General features: G+C 50.1%; 1 protein-coding gene across 12 annotated transcripts in view; it reads left to right on the forward strand.

Moving 5' to 3' along the window:
• Window positions 1–7,711: 7,711 nt before the first annotated feature.
• The window catches only part of MEGF11 (multiple EGF like domains 11), a 336,757-nt gene continuing 320,739 nt past the window's right edge, over window positions 7,712–23,729 (forward strand). For 3 of the 12 annotated variants that reach the window (XR_011439787.1, XM_070270271.1, XM_070270311.1), the window contains exon 1: window positions 7,755–7,941. The gene's annotated coding sequence lies outside the window, so the exon portion shown is untranslated. Of the gene's footprint in view, window positions 7,942–23,729 lie in introns of all 12 variants that reach the window. The other 9 variants (XM_070270273.1, XM_070270321.1, XM_070270268.1 and 6 more) reach the window with 7 other exon arrangements.

The following is a 23,729-nucleotide window of genomic DNA, read 5'->3' on the forward strand; positions in this document are numbered from 1 at the left end:
TGTTACAGTGGGTAAGGTACATTTTGGTCTCTTCCACTAACCTGCTAGCTCTGTAAAGGCCAAGATTGTGTCTTATTAATCTTGGTTTTCTTTAGCGCCTACTACAGTGCCTGACACAATAGAAGGACTCAATAAAAGTTTGTTAAGTGTAACACAGGTAGTGGGCATGATCTAAGAAATCCGTAAGTGGCATTTAAAGGCAAATTGAATTTCAACTGACTTAAAAGCTGATTGAACTTTAATTTTTTATTTATCATGGGATTTTAAATGCAAATGTACTTTGTGCAATTGTGAAGTGTTTTCTAAGCTTTGAAATACTTAATGCTATTTGCAAAGTGTTTCTAGGCAAATCATTGAGATTTAAAAATGTACAAAGAATTTCAGAAGACCCTGTATAAACATTTATCAAAATATCTCATGGGAGACTACTGGACGTGTGCGTTATATAGGTAGGGACATTGAAGCCCAGAAAAGAGAGACTATTGAATTATTGGGATCTTGAATTTCCTGCCTTATTCAAATAATATTATGGTTAAAGCTAACATTTAAAACGGTCTTTGTATTGACTCCAAACACCGCTTAACTAGCCTAGTAAAATATCTGGGTCATGTCTAAGGAACAGCACTATCGTCATCGTTATTTTTGTCTGTTTGGCCCAGCACTGGATCTCCAGTACCTAGACCAACGCTTGGCACATGGTAGGCACTCAATCAATATTTGCCAAATGACCAAATGAATCAGTGATCACATTTAGTATGACCCAATCTGCATCCGCTTTGGGTTGTTTAGTTCAACTTGACAAATCTTTATAGAGTGGCTTCTATGTTCCAGACACCTCGCCAAGGAGCTGAAGGATGAAGATGAATAGCATATGGTTCCTGTCTTCATGATCTCAAAGTCCAGAGTGGGAAGCAGACACATAGATAAATGCAGTATGCTGTGGTTAGTGCTAAGAGAGGCCTGTGCTCGGGGTGCCAGGAAACTCAGAGGAAGGGTGTTTGGTCCAGCCCGGGCACTGCAAGGAAGACTTCCTAGGGGAGAATAAGCCTGAGCTGCCTTGCTGGATGAGTAAGAATTAGATTGAAGAAAGATGGAAGGGCCTTCCAAACAGAGGAGACATCACTAGCAAAGACAAAGGTAAGACATCTCATTCATTAATTCATCCAAGAAACATTCACTGATGGCCTACTATGTTCCAAGTGCTGTATATATGGTGGCAAACAAAACAAAGTCGCTTTCCTCATGGAGCCTGTGTTCCCAGGACCCACAAGCCCTTTAGCGTCGCTGGAGGACCAGTGCAGGGCAGGGAGCGATGGCCGAGGAAACTGAAGAGGAGGAGGCAGTTTGTCTTATGCTTGAGAGTTGAATGGATACCCTACCTACTTTCACAAAGGATTTGAGGCATTTACAAAAAAGCAAAGGATTAGCCAAATCAAGCTACCACTCAGCAGGAGTCCTAGACCCCTTCCTGAGGTGCAGATTCTTCTGCTTCCCCCACGTCTCTTGGTTGCTGCAGGAAGATGGCTAATAGTACAAGAGAAAAGAGGCTGCTTCTGGACCCTGTGCGCTCCTAGAAATCCCTTTGGTTTGATTCAGTCATTTGCGTTGTGACTCAAGGCAGTGAGTGGAGAGCCTGGCACATAGTAAGAACTCCAAAAGTGTTTGTTGAATGAAAACATGAGGATGACGTATTTAAAACAAAGGAAGAGGCTAATCTCTTTAAGCTTTGACTTGAGTTGAAGAATGAGTGGCATTATGAGCTTCCTAGAAAGTAAGATGGTTTCTACACCAACACCCTGCTCGACTCAAGTCAAAGGATAAAAAGCCATAGTAAAACTCATGTGTCTTTATTTCCAACTCTGACCATCCATCCATCCAACATTAGGCCGGGGTCTGTGCTAGACACTGGAGATACTAAAATGACTTTATGGAATTCATTACCCAACAAGGGCAGGTAGACCTGTAAACAGACAGTGTTTACAGTGAGACAGTGAGAAAAGTGCTAATCGAGGTAGGTTAAACACGTAGGGTGAGGGGGCCAAGGAAGGCTTTGTCAATGGAGCAGACTTTTAAAGGATGAAACTGGGGTTTGCCAAGCTTGAAAGAGGATAGGAAGGGCGTTCCGGCTCTGAGAACAGCAGAAATAAAACCAGGGGTCCCAGAGCACTGTGTTGAATTCAGGATGTGCAGGTATCACAGGATGTGTGGCTATCAGGCGGGATGTAAAGGTTGACAGGTTATTGAAGACGGGGAGAGGGGCAAGTGTTTAGAGGTACACTTTTTCCAATTGTCTGTTGCAAATAAAAGAAAGATGGTATGCAAGGAGTTTGACTACACTGACTTGAGTCAGGCTTACTCTCCACCTGATGGGTTTATTGTCATTACTATTCCTTGAGCAGCATTCATTTACATTTGCTTTGGATCCCAAATCAAAGCAAATCAGAATATGACAAAGGTGTGTGAGTGAGATGAGTTATTTGATAAGGAATGCATTTGCTCTCTTTTGTAAGTAAGCAGTTTATATCCTGCTGGGTTGCAGCCTGCTGTGGCATAAGGACTATTTCCAAGGATTTGACTTTGGGTCCCTAACAAACCACATTTTATAATTACCGATTACCCAGAGAGCATCATTAATATAGCTGTAACATGTAAAATCTGCATATGTGGATATGCTATGTTCATTTATTAATTTCCAGAGTCTCAAATCCTCTAAGGACTTTCACGAACCTCCATGATGCCTCTGAAAGCTGTGTTTTGCATCTGATTTTCTTATTTCTGTAAAAAAGATTCAGAAATTCATGTTGCTTGTCTCTAGTCCACAAAGCAGAGTTCCTTCTCTTGGACAAATTGGTCTAGGACAAAGTATACCACATAAATTGCTTCCAGATTATTTTGTGCCTGTGGGAGGACTACAGGCTTGAGACAAGATGCAGTTCACACCATCATGTTTGGTCCTTTTTCCTGGTAAACATGGAGGAAAGAGAACAGAGACCCAATCCAAGTTTGCCTGGATGCAAGGAAGTTCAATGTCTAAATGTCACATTTCGTGGGACTGTGTAATAATCTATGTTATAATAGTGGAGCGTCATAACAAATAATGGTGGAATAATGTCAAGATGATAACCTATAATTTAAATAAACCCTTGAAAATGTAGATTGGAGAGATCTCCAACATAGCTTCTCAGAATGAGTCACAAACTCAATTCTCAATTCAAAGCAATTGGCACTTCTGACGTTTATACATAAATAGATTTCCACCGGTCTCATTAAATATTCAATCCATATTCAAAGTTATTAAATATTGAACACAATTTAATAAATACAACTAAGTTAATCAAGACTTTGATTGGTAGTTATAGGTTCATAAAAAGCTTGTGAAAAGAGTCATTCCACTTGGGGTTTATTCTGTTCCTCCATCTCCTTCCTCTGCTTTTGAGCACAGGAATTATACGTGTGTGGAGGCGCTTTGAGTTGTGTTGGTGTGTACGTAGGTGTGTTGGGTTGTTATCTCTTAGCAATTTGTGTATTGGGCAGGATTGTTGTATGTGGGTACGTTTGAGGAGGTGTCCAGGTGTACTCTGTTGGTGTGTGTTATGTGAGCAGATATAACACTAGTGAGTTACCTGAGATCCTGGCTGCTTGTTGGTTTCCTCTTTGCATCAGGTCAAAGGCTAGGACACAGGGATCCCACAGTCCCCTATAATTTTCTGGGGGGTATCCAAAGATTGCTTTTGCTCAGGGTTGTGCAAGGGCAGAGCTGGTGCCTGATTGTGAGTGTCTTCTGAAGCTTTGGCCCTAGGCCTTTTGCTTGCCATTTCCTAGTCCAGCCTTGCAGTACAAGACACTATAGCATAGAGGAAAGATTTTGAACTCAAAGACTTGAGTTCAAATTTGGTTTCTGTCACGTCCTGGCTATGTGGCCTTGGGTAAGTTTACCGTCTTGGTCCCTCAGTTTCCCCTCTTTGTGAAAGGGGGATAATAATGCCTGTCATATAGAATTGTTAGGAGGTTTAAATGAAGCCATGGGAATACCTTATTAACACCTGATAGATATTTATTATTTTAACGAGGCAAGGCCCTGTGCTAGGCTTTGTAAAAGATAGGAAGGTGAATAAGACCCCGGAAGACAGACATTTTCTCAAGCACCCTAATATGTCAGGTTATACTTGAGGAGTTTAAAAGATCCTACAGGTTCTGAAATCGTTCCATCACTCAGCAAATTTCCGTCATCCCCAGTGTTGTGTGCACATCCCTGGTGTGTCCTCTGTGGGTATTCCTCCCTGGGACTTTGAGCCAGAGCTCTGCAGAAAGAGGGAGGCAAAAAGGTGGTCCCTCAGCAAGGAGAGGAGGGTGAGGGGAGGAAAACAAAGGGCATGTCCTGGACATCTGAGACAAGAAAGGAAAGGACCATCATGGTCTGCGGCCTGGACGTTCTGTCCAGTGTCCTAGCCTTCTGATAATTTATTTCTAAGAAGGAGGAGGTCCTCCTACCTTGGTCATCAGAGTTTTGGCCTCCTCACCTCCCACCCCCATCCAGGCTAAAGTGTGTAAACGGAGCTGGGGTTCAGATGCCATTTCATTGGAGAAGAGACACCTGGCACCTTGCAGGAAGAAGAATTAGAGAGGCAGAGGGGAGCACGTAGAGGTGGGAGCAAGGCCTATGAACTCAATTCTGCTTGGGTTCTCTTGACTTTCTGTGTGATCTTGAGCCAGGTAATTCTTCTCTCTGAGCCTCAGTTTCCTCCTCTGTAAGATGGGGATAGTAGCAGTGAGATCTCATTATCATTCCCACGTCGCCGATGAGAACACCAAGGCATGGAGAAATTAAGTAACTCACTCGTGGTCACATAGCTAACAAGTGATGGAGCCAGGATTTGAACTCAGGCATCCTCTTCCAGAGCCCCTGCTCTCAATGACCTCACTCTACTCCTCTGTTTTACTCTCTTGTAGTCCCAGTTGGAAGGTAAGCTTTTTGAGAGCAGGGTTTATCACTCAGAATAGTGGACTTCTGTTTCAGATTATGCCCTCAGATGAGGAGCCCGGTCTTTGATGTTACCCTAACCTCCAGATAAACTTGTTGCGGCTGGGTTGAACATCTATACAGCCGTGGGATGTGCAAAGCAGTGTTTCCCATAAGCGGGCTCTCAGGGCCTGGCAAATGAACAATGAATCATGGGCTCCAACGTGACCCCCAGCCGACCCTCAGAGATGTTTGCTAAAAGTGTTCCTGGCTCAGTTGGGACATGTGTCCTTGGAGGTCTGCCATCTGGGTGGAGAAGGTGCAGCTTTATAGATCTGTGTGGCTTTTTAGAATATGGCAGAAAACCAGGCAATCCCCAGCCCAGCGTGGAGGGGCTCAGCAGCCCTCAGACACAACAATTCACGCCTGGCAGTGTGGGAGTGTGGGAGAGAGATGGGGGAACGAGTTGCTTTCCAGTGCCTTTGCTGGTTGAGATGGGGTGGAATGGTTACCCGGGAAGACCTGCCCATGTCACCACACCTATTAGAACTGGGGTTTGAGAATTATAAATGGATGGCTACCATACAGAAGTGGGGGAGGTGGGTGTTGGGAGTTGCAACTCATTATCAAAAAGGGAATGTGAAAATGAAGAAAAGAGATGCTAAAACCACCTTGTATAATATTAATTGCTAATGGTTATCAAGTGCTACTATGTGCATTATTTGGTTTAATCCTCACAGGGCTCACAGTACTGTTATCATTCCCATTTTACAGATATGCAAACTGAGGTTCGAGAGGTTAAGTCACAGTTAGTAAGTGGTGGAACAGGACTATAAACCTGGAAAGTTAGAGCTCACTCTCTTAGCCTTTGGAGTCTCTGATACCCAGAAACTATAGCACCTCAGAGCTGGAGAAACCCTCACAGAACATCAGTTTCAGCCTCTTCATAGTCAGGAGGGGGAACTGAAGACCAGAGAGGGACAGTGATGGACCAAGGTCACACAGCTGGTTAGTGACAGCCCTAAGATCTGACTGCAGTGTCAAGGTTAGGGTGAGGCTGGAAGTTACCTAGGGTGCAGAGTTTAAGGAGGTGCCCACGCTCAGATGCTGACCCTGCACTTGCAGACCCTGAGAGTGAGCGCCACCTTAAACTTTGTGTCAGTGGCACCTCTCTTGCTTCACCAGAGTCAGAGCTCTGACCAGATGCTTCTGGTTTTGTGGCGTGAACAACAGAAGCCCAGCACGGGTTTATTTATTTGATTTGATGTCCCAAGGCAGGGAGCTTGGTATATTTGGAGTATTGTCAATATTGGAGTTTCTACCCAGGAGCTAGATGGAGGGTCTGCTTCTGGTTGGTGCCATGGAAGGGACACTTCTGAAGGGGGACAAACTGGAGGGGCCCCAGGATTAGAGCTGCAGCAGGGCTGCAGAGTGGGGTCATGGGAACCAGAAGCCTACATCTCTCCTCTGGACCTCACTGGGCTGAAACGGGGAGGTGCCAGGAAAAGCTTCTGGGGTGGGACTTGCCCAGTCAGACCCAGAATGAAGCCGATTATACACGTGGACCCCGGGTACTGGGCGTCCAGACACATGTACAGACATGAATTTCCGCAAGCCTCAGAAAATGCATTCACTTTATTTGCAAAAAAATTCCTCCCTGGAGGTGTGTACAGCACCTTTTCCCGATCTGAGCCTTCCTGCTCTGGTAGTTCAAGGAGAAAAGGAGACATACCACACAGGCAAAGGCCCATGCTGCTCTCCAGCCCTGGGAAGCGGGAGTGCATTGGGAAGTCCGCATTGCTCCGAGGAGTGGGGGTGGGGAGAAGAGGTTCCCTTCCCCACGTTCGAGAGCCAGGTCCTCCCCCGCCCCTGGGCTTGGCCCCTCTAGCGTGTTGAGGGGCAGCGAGGAGGCCCAAGGTGCTGTCGCAGAGGGAGACGCCTTCCTCCTGGTGGCCCTGGGGCCTGGGGCTTGGGGCGGGCCGAGAGGATGAAGGAGCGAATCTGCCTCTGGCCCCCTCGCATTTTGTGCTGCGGGGAGCAGTGGTGGTCCAGGCCCTGCCTCTGGGGCAGACCTCGGCAAGGCAAATCCCTCGCTCTCTTCTCTCTGGGCCTCAGTTTCCTCGTCTTACCAGGCGTGGCTCTGCCCGGCTTGCCCAGGGGCCTGACATTCCGAGTTCTTTGCCTTCTTGCCCTTTCCCCAGGCTCAGATGGTTTCTCAAGCCCTTGTGTGGAGTCCCAGACTCCAGCCCTGGCCCTTCCCTCTCTGTCCTCAGCCTGTTAGCAGCAAGGCCCGGGGGCTTCCCTGGCCCCTAAGAAACCCCCATCCGGAGCGGAGAGGAGGAGGCGGCACGCAGACCACTCTGACCCACCCGGAGGGAGAGGGAGAGTAGGGATGAGAAAGGAGAGTAGAGACGGAAAAGGTTAAAAGGGGGAGAAAATAGCAAAGAGAGACAGAGAGGGGTTAGAGGCAGAAAGGACTGATCGCAGGGAAGCGAGAAAAAGAACGAAAGGGGAGGTAGGGAGGTGGGAAAAGATGCTGGAAAGGGTTGAATCAGAGAAAAATGAACCCAAAGGAAAGCTGGAGAGAGAGACTGAAAGAAAGGAAAAAGAGCGAGCGAGCGAGCCGAGCGAGAGAGCAGGGTCTGAAAAGACCGAAGAGGGAAAAAGAGAGAAAAAAAGGGGGTGGGGGGAGAACAGAGCGAGGGAGCCGCGAGCAGGGAGGAAGGAGGAGGGGAGGGACGGAGGGACGGAGGGAGGGAGGGACCGAGGGACGAAGCGGGTGGGGGCTGGCTCGGCAGCAGCCGCCGCGGCTCCAGCCGCCCGCCGGCTCGCTCACTCGCTCGCGGTGTCCGCCGCCCGCCGCCCGGCTCCGGGCTGCCCGCGGCTCCGGCTCCTGGCCCGGCGCTCCGGCGCGGCTCCGGCTCCGGAGGAACAGGACCGCGCGACTGGCCGGCCGAGCCCAGGGCCGGCCGCGGAAGCAGGTAGGTGGCGGGGCGGGGACAGCGAGGACGCGGAGCCTCGGAGCGCTGAGGGCACAGGGGGACGGGGGTCGGGGGTTCTGGCGGCGGTGAGGGGGCTTTGCAGCCCCGGGACTAACTTTCCACCCGCTCGGTGGATCCCCGCTTCCCTGCCCGGGTCCGGGCTGCGGAAGCCGAGTTGGGCGCGGGGAGGAGGTGAATGCCGAGGGTTAGGAGAACGCCAGGGGGTCCGGGCAGGACGTGGGGCGCACCGGCGTGGTCGGGTGCGGGCCCTCTGGCCGCAGTCGGGACGCAGCGCCCGCGGCGGGGAAGACCCGAGCGCAGCAGCGCGGCGTGGTTGTCCCGGGGAGGGCGCCCGCCCACCCCTCGCAGTCTGGGGACTCCCACCCGCCAGCCGCTCCGGACCGCCCCGGGCGCGCCGGCTGCACGCAATGCAACGGGCGCCCTCCCTGCAGGGGTCGGGGCGCAGAGCCTGCGGGGCGCGGCCAGGTCCCCCGCCATGGCTAGCCGAGCGCCTAGCTGCCGCCAAGCCCCAGCCGGTGCCATGCGCGCTTTTGCTTTTTGGAAGCGCGAAACCGAACATATACCCCCTTCATTTCTTTTTCATCCTGTCACCCCGACTCACTTCGGGGAAGTCCGGAATAGCCCTGTGGGTCGATTCCCCGGACGTCTCTCCTACTCTCGGCGGCGACCCCTGCTCACGAAGTTAAAAGAAAAGCGAGTCACTCCCAGTGCGCGCCTGGAGCGCGGTCCCGAAGTTCCCAACTTCTCGCTCGCCACGGCCGGTGGTGTTGGAGGTGGGGAAGCGGGTGGTCGTTGTGGCTCCTTGGAGCCGCAGAGCGCAGCCGCCTTCCACCTGGACTTGCTTTCTTTTCCCAATTTATTAGAAAAAAACGCGACTTAAAAATATGCAAAATCGTTCCTCTCCGGCGTCAAGGTCTGTGAGTGGGATGGAGCCAGCACCCGAGAGGAACCTGGGAGCGCGGAGCCTCGGCTTGACCATTCCCGGAGCCCCCGAGCCCTGGCTGCTTTCTCCCGCACCTGGACTCCTGGGCTCCATCCTACGGCAGCCGCTTCTTGGGATCCGTCTCCAGCTAGCCCGTGCTGCGAGGCTGGTCTGACTCTCTCCCGCGTGGTCGTGTTCTCTAGAAAAATATTTCAAAGTGGCTCCGCTTCAGGGTCTCGCACTCCGTCCCCCCAGGAGCGCATAGAGCAGAGCTTCCGGCAGGTTGGAGGAGGCCTTTGGCTGGTTTGGGCTCCCGGCCATCTCAGCTCGCTCTGGCAAGGGTACTCGTGCCCGGGTATCTGCGCCCTCCCGCGCTCTGCCGCGGCAGCAGGGGTGGATGGCCGGGGCTGTTGGAGCCTGCCGGGCGCGGGTCCGCTCGCTCCCGGAGTCCCCGAGGCTGGATTCGCCTCCCAGGGCGGCTTCCTCGCAGCTCGCGACCCAGCCTCGCAGCCCTCTGTGTTGGAGTGCTGTTGGAGAGGGACTCTGGAAAGGTTTAGAGCAGCATTAGTGGGACCGAGAGCTGGGGGCTTGGCGGAGAGGGTCCCAAGGCCGACTGGCTATTGTCCCCTGCAGGTTTGGCCCGGTTCCTGGAGGGCATTGAGCCCACCACCCTGAGCACACCATCCTCAGCTCCTTTGGCAGGTTTTCTGTGGTGCCCACCACACACGGGATCTCGATGCTGGTATTATTTAAGCTGCTAGCAATTCAAGGTCCACGACTGCAGTGTCCAACTCTTCCTCCCATCTCACAGATCAGCAAACCGAGGCCCAGAGAAGAGTGAAAGGACTCGCTTAGAGCTGGTTAATAGGGAGGAAGGGAACGTCAGCCAGGTCTCCAGACTCCTAGTTCGGGCTTTTTCTGGTATCTACGCTGATGGTATCAATTTCTTATCACAGGCCCAGCATTGCAGTCAGGCCCCAGCGTGCCCTGGGCGGCTTGATGTGTGTGAGGTTAGAGGAAAGGGACTGTCTGGATTCTCTTGTTAGATGCTGGGCTGTGATCATCTGCCAGGATAAGTCACTTTGGTGGCAGTTTGTGGCATACCTATCCTGTGCCTGCACTGAAGTCTTGGGGTAAAAGGAGCCCTTCCAACCCCAAAAGGTGCAATCCACGGGGAAAGAGCAGCCATTGCTTCCTAGCCCGGGACTGGAGTATAGACTTTCTCAGGTGAAGCCGATTAGGGAAGGGGCGGGATGAGGGACCGCCTTGGGAGAAGGGAGGATGGAATTGAGTCTTGGGTAGCTTTATAGTTGAGGGAGGAGGATTGTGGGGCACAAGCCTTGAGTACTAAGAGAGAGGCAGGAAAGCTCTTGACTTGTTAAGTGTCTGGTCAAAGGACGACAGAGTCAGGGCCAGAAGAGAATTTGGCCTTTGAGTGAGAAGCGCTGGGGCAGTTGAGTTGAATCTTGTCTCATTCAACAAGACCCAGCTGCTCAGAGCTCCAGCTCAGCGCTCGGCCCCGAGGTCTTCCAGTTCTAGAGCTGGGGCGAGCAATTGGCTGGGAAGTCAGCACCCCATGAGCTCCCTCTGGGAAATATTCAGGCTTTTGCTTCTCCTTTCGCTCTTTCTCATTGTTCCCTGGGGTTTCTAGTAGTTCCTTTGCCCGTTCCCAACCATAACTTTTAGAATTTAGAGACTTGAGAGTTTTGGACCTACTAGGGGCAGGGCATTTACTGTGCTGGGAATCTCGAGTCACCAAATGGTTCCTTAGCTCCTACTTTGTGCCAGGCACTGGCCTGGGCCTTGGGGACAGGCAGAGTCCCATACCTCATGATGCTGACATTCTAGGCTTCCGTCCTCCATAGGCTTAAAGTCCAGTTGTAGAATGGAGGCAAATACACAAAAGATGTCTGAAGACGTGCTGAAATAGGACAGTGTGACAAAGAGAATCCCGTCAAGGCTCTGGATGATAAGGCTTGAAGCTGTTGGCTATGAGATTTGGAGAGTCTGTGGCTTCCATGACCCAGCTCCTGGTTGCCAAGGGTAACCCAGAGACAGCTGCATTGATGACCTTAGCTATGGCATTGGAAAACTGCTCTGCAGAGCTTCTACCAGTCAGAGTACTGCTGGAGGGAGCAGGTGAGTGTTGGCCACCGTGAGCTTGCTAGGTATCCATAGAGACTGGTGCCAGGTAACCATGTGCCTCTTAAATTCCAGCATCCACAGATACTTGGTGAACTCTGTAGCCCCATTGTACAGAAGGGTAAATGGAGCCCGGACTCTGCAGACTAGGAGAGCTATGCAGAAAGGAGCCCAGGCCCTACAGAGTCCAGGTGTCCCTGACCTCTGATTCAACTTAAAATGATGCTGTCTCCTTCCTATTCTGTAGACCACTGGTTCTCGAACTTCGGTGTGGAAGGCTTGTTTAAACAGATTGCTGGGCTCCACCCCCGAGGTTTCTGATTCAGTGGGTCTGGAGTGGGCCTAGTAATTTGAATTTCTAACAAGTTCGCAAGTGACGCTGATGCTCTTGGTCCTGGGAACACACTTAGAGAACCACTGTGGCAGAACAAGTGGCTCTACAAGTGATTTCCTTGAGATGATGCGATGGGGAGCCTGGAGCAAAGGCTGTGATTTAGCTCCAGGAACTCCCAGAATTTGCTTAGGTTCAGTCCCCTCTCCCTTACCCCCAGGAGGCCATGGAATTAAAAGAATATTTTATCTTCATCAGCACACACACACAGAGAATACATTGTGGTATAATTAGGGAACAAATAGGTGTCGTGTGTTGGATGAGGACTCCATGCCCTGTGGCTCCGTGGGGGTTTATTATGGCAGTGTTATAATGGAAAAGGTGTCATCCACTCGGACAGCCCCTCATGAAACTTTCATGGCCTGGGCGGTCATTGTCCAAAAAGGCATGTCTTCTTCATTTAAAAGGAAGAAAGTCAGAGAGATGGCTTTTCCTGCTAATGGGACTATCTGTGCTTCATCTGACAGTAACTATGCCATGTGTTCTTAAGGGAGAGAGAAAAAAATCGAACAGCCAGTGTGAACAGAGAGGGTTGGAGGAAGTCCACATCCCAGGTTTACAGATCGGTTTGGTGAACGTTTCAAAATGTTTTGAAACTGTCTGTGTGTCTGTTTCACCTACATTTTTGGGGTGAAGCTGTGTCTCAGCAGGACCGAGGGAGAGTTTGTGTTTGACTTAGCTGGTTGGGTAAATGGAACAACACACTTTATCCCCCATGTGTTAATTAGACCCAAAAGAAAAGAACTATAAAAGAGTTGTTCTCCTAAATGCTGGTATTTTTCATCTGGATTCTATTTATTGATTATTTTACAGTTGAGAAGGAGCAAAAAATCTATGTTTTTATAGCAAATAAAGCTGGCTGCAGTAATTATGCAGGCTCAACATGTCTGTTCTGGAGCAGGAAGTTGGAATTCAGCCTGACTCTCAAACATTTGGGTGAGATCTAATTGAGAAAGACATTTCAAAGAACAAATATTTAGGAATGCAGAGTTTCGCTGATGGTCCCTCTGGGCCAAGCACAAGTACCTTGCTTTTAACTTGATCCTCAGAGGTGGGGGGAGGCGATGAGGAAGGAGCTGGTCAGTAAGTTGAGACCCCAGTCAAAACGTGAGGCTGAAACTTAGAGATAATCAGAGAAGCTTAGTAAAGGGAAAAAAGATGCCTTCGGGGAATATATCCCCTGTAACTCGTGAGCAAAGGGAAAATTGATTAATCAAATATAGATTGAACACGTATTGAATGTTCAGTCTTGGAATAGGCACAATGAAATAAGGCACCAGGACTTTTACTTGTTATATATCTCCCATAATGCTTGGTTTAGGTATCTACGGTGACAAAAGCCTTTGACTGGAGTGGGTATTAGTCAGGGCTGCAAGCAGCAGAAAACTTGAACTCAACTGGCTGAAATAATAAGCAACTTTGTATCTTTCATGACAAGAAATGTGGGTTGTGTCTGTCCCAAGCTTGGTTCTTTCATTTTTTCAACAGCATCATCAGAGATCCCAGTTTTTTTCATCTTTTTTTGTTCTCAAGGTCACAAGATGGCTGCAACAGTTCCAGGTATTACACCCTTACAATAAAGTGCCGAGGCAGAAAAGACAAGAGGGGAGCCTTTCCTAGAACCCCTCAGCACACTTTCCCTTGTGTCTCTTTGGCTGGAATTGTGAATCACCCGTCCATGCGTAAACCAGCCTTAGGCAAGGGAAGGAGACCATCATAATTGACTAGTTGGATCTCAGAGATGCTTTTGGAAAGAAGAAAGGAGCAACTAACAGGGCCTGCTAGCGTTTAAGACCTGGGTTTGAATTCTCTTTCTAGTCCTTTTTAACCCTGTGACCCTGGGCAAAGTATTTCACGTCTTTGTGCCTCAGTTTACTCATCTATGCAATGGACATTTATTGGGAAGATATATCTGAATTAACCCAATACTTATACTTGATTGGTATATGAGAAATGGAAGATTGATCTCCGACGTCAAAGAATTATAATCTAGTGCAGGAGACGTGTGAGGACTAGAGCATGTAGAGTACCAAAGAGTCAGAGGACAGAACCAGAGAATAAATAAATAATTATGATTGGCAGACCGCCCATGGTAGGAGGAGCATGACATCAGTGGGAGCCACAGTAGTCAGGGCCGGCTTCCTGGAGGAGCTGGTTCCTAGTGCATACTGGAACTCCAGCAGTTAGTTACAGATGAGTTATGTGCTGCTGCTGCCCGACTTGCTTCCTCTTGCTTTTCTTTTCTCAGTGGTAAAATGGGACTGTTAGGCCAAGATGAGCGCTTATCTCTACAGTCAGACCATTTTTGACAGTCCAAATATAGCCAGTTGTGGTTCTGTGAGGCAGGTCCCAGTGGCTTCCTTGCCAGTCTTGGATTCCTGGCTTTCATTCCTGGATGACCCATCAATTTTCACCTCTCAAACTACATTTCAGTTGCTGATTAGATATTATTATTATTTGGATGTCTGGCTGCCATTGTACAATCTATATGCCTGAAATGAAATTGAATGTCTTCCCGTCTCTCAAGCCATCTGCCCTTCTGGATCCTTCACTTTTTGTTGTTGGCAGCACCATCTTCCCAGATGCTTGGGCTCAAAACTTTAGCAACACTTTTGACGCCCACCTCCTTCCTCTATTTCCAATCTTCAAGCACTAGCTTTCTTTTGTCTTCATTGGGTTTCTTTGATATGAGTCCTCCTTTCTGACACGAGACATCCCCTTTGTTTGGGTTCTTCCCACGTCAAGCTGGGCGATGGCACTAGCCTCTGGCTCTGATCTCCCATCCTCAGGGGCATAGTGCATGGGGGTCATGGGGACGTGTGTCTCTAGGAGCAGTCTCTGGGGCTCTGCAAATAGGATGGTCTGTAACTCTGGTGCAGAGGTGGCAATGAGTCTGGAATCTGGGGCTGCAGACACATGATGCTGCTTGGGTGCCGTTTCCCAGCCTCTCATCTCTCCCTCCTTCAAGTCATCCTAAAACATCATTTTTATCTACTGGTTTCCTTACATTTTTTTCCATACTACTCACTGGATGAAGCCCAGACTCCTCAAATAGACCTTTGAAAGCCTCCACGACCTGCCATGCCCTGTCTCCCCATCCCTACCTGCTAGAACTCACCGCCACAGCAGACTCTGCTTCAAGTTCTGCCCTTCTCTGTGTTTAAGCCAAACGGCCCTTCCCTTCAATTCCAGTGTCAGAGCTGCATCCTCATTAGACATTCCCTGACCACCGGAGCCCACAGTGATCTCGAAGCATCGATCTTTCCTTCCCCTGAACTTCTGTAGCAATTATTGCCTACACCACAAATTCGGGACTGAATAGTATGCTGCTGGGGTCATTGTTCAGCGTTTCGTTGGAATGCTTCTTGTCTTCCCAATCGGATGTTAAGGGCATGGAGGTCCGAGATGGGGTGGATCCTTCTTTGTATCCAGCGTTGTGGCCACCAAGCACATGGCCCTTCAGTGAGTGTTTATTGAATTTATAAATCACAGGAATAGGGGAAATAAGGTTATTTACCTGAAAAGTCAGTTAATCTTCACCCTTTTTTCCTTAACCTCAATTTGGGGAAGGGACTAAATTTGATGAATGCTTGCTCTGTGCTGAGCCCTACTTTAGGGGATTTTTAGGGACTGTTTTAACTCAGCCTTGTCACAACCTTGCAAAGTCAGGATTATTGTCGTCATTTTACAGACGAGGAAGTGGAGGCTGGGCGAGGCGAAGTGGCTTGCCAAGCTCACTGGGCCAGCAGGAGTCAGAGCGCGGGGCAAGGTCAAGTTCTTTCCTCTCCATTTCATACATCTTCTTGAGGTCCTTCCGACCCTGTGGGTGCCCTCTTCTCTCAGTCTTCCTTTCCCCATTTGCTGTGTCCCCTGCCTCCTTCTGTCTCCTGTCTCTGCTGAGACTCAGGCTGTCTTTTGTCCCAAGAATGTGTGTGTTTGGGGGCTTTTTAAACTCCAGTGTTTACCGTGACTCTTTCCTGAGGCCTTTGCCTCCCGTCAGGTTGTGGCTCGTATTGATCACTCACCTTTTTACCTTGACTATCTTTCCTGCCTCCCTCAAGCCTGGACCAGAGATTCCTTTTAGAGCATAAAACATTCTGCTAGTGGAATCAAGCTGAGTCTGAGCCAGGTTTTCTGGACTCCTCTGCCCTTCCTTGTCCTCCATCTGACACTTCGTATCCTTCCACCCTCACTGCCACCACTCCTGTTCTGTGTCTCAGGGGTCTTACCTGTGGAAGGAAGACACTGCTGACTTATCAACAGGAAGGTGGTCTGTTGGAGGTCTCTGCCACCTCTAGGAGCTATGACTGGCATTCTTCCATGCTCTATGGAATTCTTTTTTCCTCTCAATCATTCATTCATTCGTTCTATAAATACACAACATTGGCCACATGCTCAGTATAGCAGGGGACAAAACAAAGCCCTTGCCTTCATGGGGCTTGCATTGAAGTGAGGGGAGACAGGTGGTAAGAACAAACACATTATGTAATATACTTTGTGATTGTTACAATGAAGAAAAATATCAAAGTAAAGGGGTATATATGGTGATAGGAGGCTGCTGTTTTACACAATGTGGTCAGGGAAGGCCTCTCTGATGGCGACATTTGAGCAGAGACTGAGAGGAAAGATGCCATGTGGATATCTGGGGGTAGAGGGCATTGAGCAGAGGGAAGAGTAAGTGCAAAGGCCCTGAGGTGAGAACTCCCTGGTAAGTCTGAGGATTAGCAAGAAGGTGGTGGTGGAGAGGGGGAGGGGAGCTTGGTAGGAGGTGAGGGCTGCTCACCTTCAGCCTCTTCACTGTCTCAGAAACACTGTTGCCCTTATCATAGCTGTTGCCACTGGCTGAAATGGCCACTTCCCTCCACTTAGCCAGGTCCCACTCCACCTTCACAGCTCAGCCCTGGTCTCCCACCTTCTAGGGGGCTGCCATCTCTGCCATTTCTCGTTGATCTACCTCTCCTTTTAGTTCCTACAACTCTCTCCTGTCCACTACACGCCTGAGCCCTTGATTACTTACTGGCTGGTTTCCCTTCACCTGGACTCTGCCCGTGTAGGTCTCACCTCCCTATCAAACCAGCTCCTCAAAACTGGTTTATTCCCCCTCCCCAGGACTCAGCACCTAGCTGGGCTCAGTGTCTACCCGTTGGTGATGCTGGTGTCAGAGACGGGAAAGAGGGGGGCTCTGCAGAGATCTGTGGCTGGAACCTTCTTCACACTATGCCCACTGTCCCTTCACATTGGAAGGAAATCTTTTCTTCCGGGCATTCTTGGAGCACTTTGAGCTGGAAGCCTCTGCTTGGAGCTGGGAGAGGAATCCACCTTTCCCCAGGACCTGGGTCCAGTTTTTTCTCTAACGGGAGAGGAAGGGGAGCTGGGATGCACAGAAAGCCACTTCTTTATTAGGCGTTATTCTCAGTCAAAGAGGAATAGGATGGTTCAGGAGCAACGGAGGAAGGAATTCACCCAAGATTCCAGAGACCTCCCTGCTGTTCAAGGTAGGAATCCTGAGTGGGGAGGTTGACCTGTGAATGACCTTGGACAAGTCACTTAACCTTCGCCTATTATGCTTTCTTCTCAGCCAAACCTCTCCTCTCTCCATCCATTGTAGAACAATAATCCTGATTTTTAGGGACCCTTGTTCCTCCTCAGGTTGGTCTCTGCATTAATTTTTAGGGCAATGGTTTTAAAACTGGAGAAATGTACAGCTGGTTCCATTTTAAAGGCAGGGGGCAGCTTCCCACAGACCTCCAATATTGTCTTCAATTATTAATGTAATAATATTTAGATATATATAAACACAAGAGTAGGCATAAACACCTTATGCTTTTAACTCTTCCACAAGCTTAAACTCTAAACAAGTTTATAAATTAAAATGCACACTACAAAGCCAATCCCTTTCAGATTAACACGATTAACGTGATAGATGCTGCTGTGGCCCTCGGACTCCATCAGCCCTTGCTATGCCGTCGTGATTTTGGCCCCGTGGAGCTTTTTGGCTGCTTCCTCCACCACGTGCCCGGTGGTGACTCAACCGTCTCACTACTTTTTTAAGTTGGAATGACTGTGCAACCTTTGCTCCTACAGCCTGCGGAGGTGTCATTTGGCCAGCACTCAGCACAAAAGCATTTGTGTGCTAGGCTGCCGCTTTTCCCTCATTAGCCCAAACAATTAAAGGAGCTCTGTTTAATTCTCATGCAACAACAGACCCTGACGCAGAGCTGGACTTGAGACTGGGTGTCACTGGTTGGTCCCTGGGATGAAACACAACACTGGTTCTTACCGAGCCTCCGGAACTCCGGCTTGAGAACAACTGTTGCGCTCCCTGAAACGGCGCCCCCGGTGGTCTGAAAGAGTTAACGCCAGAACCGCTGTGAATTATTCTGCAATGATAATAATAGAAACCGTCTTGTTGTGCACCATGAGCTCGAGAGGTGGGTGGAATAGTATTAACCCCACTGGACAGAGGAGAAGGTTGAGGCTCAGAGGGGTTGGCCAGTCAAGGTCCCATCGGTGATGGGCAGCATCTGGATTCCACCCGGGCTGTGTGACTCACAGCCGGGGAACTTCCCACTAGGCTCTAGGGCGCTTTGAGTTATCAGAGTACAAGGACTTGAGAGTAATTCGGGGCCTCTAGATTCTCCCATGGACTCAGAGCTTTCTGGAGCCGTTAAGATGTTATCTGGTGCAGAAAAGAGGAGTGAAGCCAGTAGAGAGCAGGATAGAACTTAATAATGGTCCTCAGATCCTCCGGAGGCTTTAGATGGCAGCGGGGGAATGGAGCCTCCCGTGAGGGCGCGGGAGCAGTGGGTGCTGTTACCCTGAGAGAGAGGCAGGTGCGATACCTTAACGAGGACGACCTTACAGGGCTTTACACTTCAGCAAGCATTTTTTTGGTGCAAGTGTTTTCAAGTTTGTGTGTTTTTTTTTTAATTTTATTTTTAATATGCCACAACTAGAAGGACCTGCAGCTAAGATATACAACTATGTACCAGGGGGAATTTGGGGAGATAAAGCAGAAAAAAAAATTTTTTTATTTTTATTGTAGTAAAATACACATAACATGAAATTTACCTCCTTACCATTTTAAGCGTACAGTTCGGTGGTATTAAATTCAGTCATAAGGTGGTGTGACCATCACCGTAATGCTCTAGTGTCTGTTTTACAACAACTTTGCAAAACAAGGTATTGTCCTCAGAGACAGGGGCTCCAGTGACTTGCTTAAAGTCATACCCCAAACCTGGTACTTGCCTCTCAATGGTGACCTTGAGTGACAGTGGCAGGCTTGGCTTCCCAGGGGCTTGTCAGGGCCCCGTGAGGCGGTCCGGCTTCCTGAGGTACAGGCTCAGTGGGCTGACCCTGGAAGGGCTGTCCTGGTTCATTCTTCGGGTCAGCGTAGGGGTGACTTGCTCCTGTGTATCTAGGACCCACCTCTCCTTGGAGCAAAAATGAGTTAAAACCCGCTCCTTCCCCTGCCTGACCTGCCTGGTTTATCATCCGAGCTTAGAATAAATACAATAATGAAAAACACCCCGAAACTTTTTTATCCTGCAGTGGATGAGCAACGATCTACATATGCAAATAAATGGCATGCCAGTCTCCATGAATATTAATTTGGAAAGAGAGTCTGCGGCCCTCAAATACACTGAAAACTAACAATTTGGCATTTTGCAACTCCTGCAGCCTGCTCCCAGAATCACAGCCTTATCAAACGTAAGGGTCCCCTGCTCCCAGCTGACCTCCAGGTTCCCAGGGGGATGTAGAGTGTCTCAGGGGGGCAAGCCAGAGCCCTGGGGCCACTGGGTGAGCCTGACCCCGGGGCTGTGGCTGGCCTTGCCCTTTCCTGGTGGGGCCCCAGGCCTTTGCTCCTCTAGGTCCTGACATAAGCACGGAGTCCCCGAGGCCGGGGCAGTGCTGGGGAACACTGGAGGGCAACCATCAGCCTCAGGCTCTTGTGCTGCCAGGGAGATGGAGGGGCCTCAGGACTCAGCTTGTCTTGGCTCTCACAGGCAAATGAGGAAACTGAGACCCTAGGATGGTAGGTGACTTGGCCAAGGTGACACAGTGAATTAATGGCAGGAAGCGAGAAATCTTACTCGTGCGTTGCCCTGAAAAGCACATTTCTTTTTGAGTGTGTGTGTGGGAAGGGGTGGGCATGGTGGCATTTAAGGTGCATATGCTTTCGGGGAGTCATTCTTCCAGTGTGAACATTCACCCAGAGGCAGGCAGTGACTGAAAAACTTGCCTTGTATCCCATGCGAGTTGAAAGAAATGATTTCCTTCCTCCCCCAGGAGGTTTCGGAGTAAGATTTTACATAGGCCAGAATTCACGGGAGGTCGCAGCACAGAGCTCTCCCCAGCTGAGAGATGGAAGGGTGGGACAGAGATGGGCCGGGGGGGTCCCTGAGGAAGCCAGAAGGGACTAATGACTGGCTGGGGAGGGCCATGAAGGGGAAGAGTAAGAACCAACGGTGATTTCTGTGTCCCACTGTAGGGGGAAGGCTCCCCGGCGGGAGGGGGCTGTTGCCGCCTTGTGGTACCACCTGAAGTTGGGTCCTGTGGCTTACTGGGTCAGCTTAAGTCTATGGCTTCACCTTTGGGCCTCTTTTCCCTTGTCAGTAAATATTGGGATAATCACCCCACTTCTCACTGTCACTTCGTGAAGATTAAATGAGGATTTAAAGTTCCTGCTTCGTGTGTGGTACAAAATGGGTATTCAGTACATCTTGAGTTTGTTCTTTTCCAGACAGGTTTATCTGACTGGCTGCACTGGGTCAGCGTGGCTAGGTGTGCATCTGTGTCTGTGTTTCCGTGTGGGTCTGTGTTGGTGTGTTTCTGTGTGCATTTGTGTGTGTATGTGTCTGCTTTCACCCGTGTGTGTTTTTGAGTGTGCAGTGGAGCGGGTAGGTGTGTCTGTGCATCTTTGTGTTTGTGAGAGGCTGTGTCAGAGTTTCCATGACTGTTTGTGCGTGTTTCTCTGGGGGTGCGTGTACTTTAATGTGTGTCCACATGGTGACAGTGGTTGTGTGAGTGTGCATGTGTGTGTATGTAGTGCAGGGCTGGTGTGACCGGAAGAGCTCCGTGGGGCTGGGAAGGCTCGAGGTGCACAGAGAGCCCTGGACCTGGGGTGCTTTCTAAGGTGCTCCCACCCAAAACACTCCCCAGTCGCTGACCCGGGTCCCCGGGCCCTCCCTAATTGCCCTCTGTCGCTTTCCTCTGTCTCTAGGGTGCTGGGCCTCAGCCATGCATACACCCCGACCCCGACCCATTTGCATTCGCGTTTGCATATCGCATGCATATCATTTGCATTATCTACCCAGACTCTGCTTTGAGTTCTGCAGTTTTCATGGTAAATGTAGTTGCTCTTCTTGAAGGTCATTATATTAAGAATTGCTGCTTTTTGTTTTATTCTTTCTGGTCCAGAACTCCCTTTCAGAAGTGATGGGCTGGGGGCCGATGGAAGCCCCAGAAACCTGTTTTTCCCTCCGTGGAGCAGAGGGACTGGTTCAGTGGGTGGAGGCCCTGGCACCCTGGGAGGAGCAGCTCACGGGAGAAGACTTTCTCATTCCACGGGTGGTTGCTTCTGAGAGTCAACTATGTCGTGTCAGCCAGGGACAAATACAGTCCAACTGGTGCTGTCGCCGGCTTCTCCAGCTCCCACGGACTCCCCCCTGCGGGGAGGAAAAGGAAGGGCCACCCTGGATGCTTCACCACCTCTGTCCCTGCCCCTGGCTGGGGAGGGACTGTGAGGCCAGGCCTGGCCTGTGGGAAACCAAGGAGCAAAGGATGTCTTTTCTTTTGAAACACCTAATGTATAATTAATGATATTTCTAACGCCACAGAAAATACCAACCCAAAGAACTTCCCCAGGAGGGCTGTGCCCCCAAAGTATCTTCCTTATGGGCTGCCACTGCGCTCCGTGTTTCCTCTTCAGATAGTCAGTTTGAGTCCTCGTTGCATGGTCTCTGACAAGTTACCTAACCTGTCTGAGCACCCATTTTCTCATCTGTAAAAGGGGGAATAATAATACTACTTAATGCTAATAATAGTACATAGGGTTGTTGTGAAAATTAAGTGAACAGTGCAGGTAAAGGGCTTAGCTTAGTACCTGGAACATAGCAAAGACCCAGTACGTGTGAGCATCGCCAGTCCTCACAGGCTCCGTTAGAAAACAGGGGTTCCAGAGCCAGCCCTGATGGCCTAGTGGTTAAAGTTCAGCACTCACCACTTCAGTGGCCCGGGTTCACTTCCTGGTCGTGGAACCACACCACCCATCTGTCAGTAGCCATGCTGTGGTGGCAGCCCATATAGGAGAACTAGATTGACTTACAACTAGGATATACAGCCATGCACTGGGGCTTTGAGGAAGAAAAAAAAAGAGGAAGACTGGCGACAGATGTTAGCTCAGGGCAAATCTTTCCCTGCAAAAAAAGAACGAAAAGAAAACAGAGATTCCATATTATGTCTTTTACACTCTAGTATAAATTGCTCATCAGACGCTCCTGGGACTAGCAACAGGCAACACTGGAATCCCCTCAGTGCCTTTCAAGAAGTCAAGTCCCCAGGGAACTTGGGCTGCTTTCCCCTCCCCATGGGTGGAAGGATCTGCAGAGGCAGCTCGGGAACAGGAGATCTTTTGTGTCTCCAAGGATTCAGGTCCCCACTCTCCCCCATCAAAGGGTCGGCAGTATCTCATTTCCTTCTCAAAGTCAAGTAATTCATCTTCTCTTGTGTGTCTTTACTCCGAGCAGGTCCCCCCAGGCATCAAGGCCATCCATGGCTGAGTGGATCTTGGCTTCCCCAGAAAACAGAGCTTCAGGCAAAACTTGGTGCTTTACTGGGGGTAGGGGTGCAGCCTCAGTCAAGGAGAGTGTGAGGGAAGGGGAAAGGAGGCACGGAAGGAGGAAAAGCACGTGCCGGCTTGCCGTGGCTTCATCAGGAAGGAAAGCTGCTGTGTAGGCGTGAGGGATGTCTGCGGTGGAGCGGCGAACCCGCTGTGACTCAGAACAGTTGCTGAGAAGGGGGAGAGCTCACCTGCCACCACCTTGGTGTCTCACTGGTCTAAGTTTTCCCCGTGGGACATTAACTGCCTTGCACTTCTGGGTCATGTCACCGGGTCCCCTGGGCACCCACTGGAGAAGTCAAATCCGTGCCCTGGGTCATGACAGCTCAGCTGAGTCCAGGAGCGGAGAGAACAGCCAGCACCTCTGTACGGGCAGGGGAAGGGCCCTGGGACTGGAGCTGCTGCGCCTGCTGTGGTGGGTGCAGAGGAGGCCGTGCCCCAGCCCCGCCCTCACCACAGGGGAGGTGGAGATGAAATCATGCAGTGGAGGCGGCCTGGCTCTCCCTCTGGGAGGCAGGTGGGGTGGAGCAAATCTGGGAAGGCACCTAGATAGGGTCTGATTCAGCCCCCTTTAGTCAATTAATTAATCAACAATTGGGATCAGGTGCTGGAGTCTGGCCCTTGCCCTGCAGGCAGTGTGGAGCCATCAGCATTCCTGAGCAGGTGAGAGACCCGCTCAGCACTCAGCAGTGACAGGGTCTGTTGTCTGCTCAGGCTGCCATCACACAATACCATAGACTGGGGGGCTTAAACGACAGAAATTCATTTTCTCACAGTCCTGGAGGCTGGAAGTCCGAAATCAAGCTCTCTTCCTGGCTTGCTGTGTGCTCACATGGCCTCCTGTCCTCCACAGGTGCTTGCTCCCACCTGGTGGCTTTTGTTTTTTTTTTTTTCAAAGATTTTATTTTTCCGTTTTTTTCTCCCAAAGCCCCTCGGTATGTAGTTGTGTATTTTTAGTTGTGGGTCCCTCTAGTTGTGGCATGTGGGATGCTGCCTCTGCATGGCCTGATGAGCGGTGCCATGTGCGCGCCCAGGATTCGAACTGGCGAAACCCTAGGCTGCCAAAGCAGAGCGTGTGAACTTAACCACTTGGCCACAGGGTGACCCCTGATGGCTTTTGTTATAACGACGATAATCCTATCGGATCAGGGCCCCACCCTTATGACTTCATTTAACCTTAATTACTTCCAAATACAACCACACTGGGGGTTAGGGGTTCAACACAGGAATTTTGGGGGAACACGGACAGGGCTTTGGAGAGGGTCTGTTTTCAGTCTGCTTGTCTTTGCCGCAAGCGGTCAGACAGGAGCTGTTCCAGAAGCCCTGGCATTCCCAGCTCAGACCAGGGGACAGACGAGGCTCAGAGTCACGGTTGCCCGTGGAGTTCCATTCGGCAGTGGGGAGGCTGGGTCCCCCTAAAACACAGGCCCTGATCCGCGAGGGGAATGAACCTCCTGGGGCGGTCAGAGCAC

The sequence above is a fragment of the Equus caballus genome, chromosome 1 (assembly GCF_041296265.1).
Source record: "Equus caballus isolate H_3958 breed thoroughbred chromosome 1, TB-T2T, whole genome shotgun sequence".
Lineage (NCBI taxonomy): Eukaryota > Metazoa > Chordata > Mammalia > Perissodactyla > Equidae > Equus > Equus caballus.